The sequence below is a fragment of the Plecotus auritus genome (genome assembly GCF_963455305.1).
Source record: "Plecotus auritus genome assembly, chromosome: 12".
Taxonomy (NCBI): Eukaryota; Metazoa; Chordata; class Mammalia; order Chiroptera; family Vespertilionidae; genus Plecotus; species Plecotus auritus.
The window spans coordinates 10,466,346-10,470,237 of NC_137778.1; positions in this window are offsets into that span (position 1 = coordinate 10,466,346).

The following is a 3,892-nucleotide window of genomic DNA, read 5'->3' on the forward strand; positions in this document are numbered from 1 at the left end:
GTGTACATCATACTTTTTTTGTATCCTCCATAGGGTTTTCATGGATGCTTTTTTGATGAAAAATCTCGTCTTTGAATCTAGCTACTGCCTGAAGTTCCTGGGATCTACCGATAAAAAGTAATCTACCAAACTGCCCTGGCTGGTGTGGCTCAGTTGGTTAGAGCGTCATCCCACATACCGAAAGGTTTCGGGTTCAAGGCTCGGTTGGAGCACAAATGGAAAGCAACCAATAGATGTTCTCTCTCACATTGATGATCTCCTCTCTCTCTCTCTCTCTCTCTCTCTCTCTCTCTCTCTCTCTCTCTTTCTCTCTCCCAGAGCATATCTTTGGGTAAGGATTTTTTTAAAAGGCAAACTAAAGAGCCACTGTTTTCCTTCCTACTCTCACATTCACACTAATGCTAAGAACAGGCTCTGCAAGCCAGTGGTCTGGCCCATGGGCAGGATCCCCCCCGCCCCCCTCCCCCAACCGAGCCACTGAGCTACATGAGGTCACTGACCAGTCCAGAACACAGGCTACAGGAGGAGAAAAGGGAATGGGGGAGAGGGGACAGAAAAAAATCAGAGAAAATAAGAGCAGGGGAAGAGGAAAGGAAGGGTGGGAGTTGAAAGAAAAAAGAGAGAGGAGAGAACGCGAGAACAGTAGAATCCTAGGTTTGCCCTATAGCTGCAAACTCTGCCCAGCCACTCCACCACAGACTCCGCCGGCCTATCCGGGTAGAGCCCGGAGCGCGATCGGATTTGAAGAAGGCCAGAGGCTCCTCATGCCCCCTCTGCGCCCTCCCCTCAGCAGCTCCCCTGCCTTGGGCACAGCCTTGGGCCTCCCCTGCCTCCCAGAGCTCTGGCTTCCTGCCCTGGCCTGGAGGCTCCCCCAGGTGTGCCCACACCTAGTCCATTGTTTGCTTAATGTTCTCCCAGCTCAGGCTCATTCTGAGGCTGGCACCAGGCCCCAGGACCAGTTTTCCTAAAGAGCTAAGTGCTGACGCTGCACGCATTGGGGCCAATTTCTCCCGAGGCGCAGTGGGGCCGTCTCTGCCTCAGAGGGGCAATGAGGAAGCACAGCGTAGAGATTAAATGTCCCCAGGCAGTTATCAGCCTTGCTTGGAGGCTGCAGGATAACGCCGCACTATGTCTTGGACCCTGCCGATGACCTTCAGAAAACCTTTCTTAGCGGGCCGCGGGCCTGTTACAGTGCATGGTGTCTCAGGCCACGAGGGATGCTCAGTCCCTCGGTCCTGCTGGGAAGAGCAGCTAGCTCACCTTCAGCACAGGCTGGTGTATGGTCCGCCAAATCCTACTGCCTCCTGAGGGCCATTCTCTCCTCTCCTAGCCTCCCAGCCCTGGGGACAGCACACAAGAAAGGAGGGAGCCAGTGAGGTGTAGATGGAGGTGAACAGAACAGAACCAGGATTAAGGAGGGTCCGCCTTGCCTGGGGCTGATGGAACGGCCTCGCGCAATGCACCTTCCTCTCCGCTGCTACAGTGGAAGAGCACTGACTGCAGGATCTCCAAGTTTCCTTGGCTTTCTAGCATTTGTTGGTTCTAAATGCTGCAAGGGGCCCTCAGGGAATCACGCTGTGGTGGGAGGGAGAGTGGGAGTGAGCAGAAGAGGAGGAGGGAGGAGGAGAGGCTGAGCCCCTGAACTCCAGTCTTCCCTGGCCTTCTTGTGTGTGTGTGGGGGGGAACCCAGCTGCTCTGGGAAAAGCCCTTGACAGCCGCCCCCTGCAGCTCGGCACCCACCTTCCACACTCGGAGACCAGACCCCAACCTCTGGGGAGAAAGCCCCATCTCACCTTTTGTCCTCCAGGCGTAGCGGGGGCCTCTCCATCCATCTCAGTCTAGAAATAATAAAGTCCACTTGGACTTTCCTCTTTCTCTCTTGGAGATGCTGGTGGTTGGACCTCTTCTAGCTTCTTCTCTTTAGAGCTGCAGACTGAGGAGGCAGCTTGGGCTGGGAAGGGGCCGGAGGCAGCCCTAAGGATGGAGGTGCAAGGCGGCTCTGCCCTCACCCCCACCCTTGCCTCAAGTCCCTTCGCCCTGGGCCTCGGCTCTTATCCCAGGAAGAGGGAGCCGGTCCTGGCCCCTTGGTCTCACTGCCTCTGATTTCTGTAGAACTTTTCCTGGAGCAGTGACCATCGTTTCAAAGAAAACACACTGGTCGTAACCTTCCACCTCTTGTCACCCCTCCAGTCCTGGGTCCCAGACTTGTCAGGATGCTGCAGCTTAGCCAGCCCATTCAAGTGATGCAACTCCCCCCTCCTCCGCCCCGGGCAGGAGAGAAAATTCAGGAGAGGAATTCCCCTGCTGACTGGGGGCAGCTGGTGCCTTCGAGCTGGCCTGGCCCCTTCGACTCCCCTGGAGAGGCCGTTTGGGTCACTGACTGCAGTCCAGCTGCTCGCTGGCAGTTACTACGTCATGCCCTGGACAAAGCCCCGCACAGTGATGAGATGACCTCAGGGACAGAGAACACTAAGTGTGGCTTGTCTAGCTGGATGACACGCTTGAAAAACCCCCCAATATTTCCCTCTGGAAAGATTTCATGGGTGGGTTTTGTCTCCTACAAGATGTGACCTGCCTACCCTGCTGGTTTTAAGCTGACCTCCCAGTGGCTGGCACAGCCCAAGCCCTCAATAGCGAAGGGCTCCTGGGGTGGAGGTGCTGGAGACTGTAGTTAAGGACTCTCACCAGGACCTCGAAGACAATGTGGCACCCTTGGGCCAATGAGGAAGGACCCTTCTTCCTTAAGAAAAGTAACTTGAGCGGGTACTTTGCTGCACAATTTGAATAAGCAGTGGCAGCGTGTACTCTCTCTGCATTTCCCCATCCAGGTGGGAAGACAGGTTGTGGGGGGCGGAGGGGGGGCGGTCCCTGAAAGCAAAAAGTGAGAGAAGGAGCCACTGCCCAGGACACCTGGGCTGGGACGAAGTGGTCTTGTGCATGTGTGTGCCCGTGAGCGTGCACAGGTGCCTATGCTACTGTCCCAGGGCTTGGCTGGGAGCCCCAGACTGGAGCTCGGCCTCCCACAGACATTAGGCCACAGCTACACCGTGAGTGGCATCCCCAGAGCGAAGCACGCTTGCGCAGTGCACATGACCGTCAGAGGCTGTCCTAGAACGGAATGACCCTGTGCAAGGGGGAGAAAGGCTTAACGCCTGGCAAGGTGCACCCCTCCCAGCTCCTCAGGGAGCAGCCTGGAATTTCGGTGGATTGATCCCTGGGTTGATCACTAGACTTTGGAATCAGACTCCCTCCAAGTCCATATCGCAGCCCTCCCTTTTTACTGAGAAAGTGATACGCGTCAGATTGTTTACCCTCCTTGAGCCTTGTTTTCCTAATCTGTAAAACAAGAGGCGATAGCACGTACCTCATAAAGTTATTATGTGGAGTAAGTGTGATAATCAGAAAACATTAGCTGATAAAATGTAACAGTTCAGCTTTCAGCAGCAGGAAGCTGGCGTCTGTCTGGTAATGATCAAACCTTAAAAAAAAAAAGTCCTTTTGCCCTGCCCACATGGTTCGGTGGTTTGAGCGTCGACCTATGAACCAAGAAGTAACGGTTCAATTCCTGGTCAGGGCATATGCCCGGGTGGCGGGCTCGATCCCCCGTGAGGGGCGTGCAGGAGGCAGCCCATCAATGATTCTCTCTCGTCATTAATGTTTCTATCTCTCTCTCTCCCTCTCCCTTCCTCTCTGAAACCAATAAAAAAAAATATACGTATATTTTATTTTATTTTTTTATTGTATAGAAAGGATTTTTTTAATTGCTTGAAGTATTACAAATAGTAGTACATATGTCTCCTTATTTTTCCCCCATTGACCTCCCCCCAGCCTCCCCTTCCCCCCAGTACATGCCTTTACCTGCCCACCCCCAGTGTCTTGTATCCATTAGTTA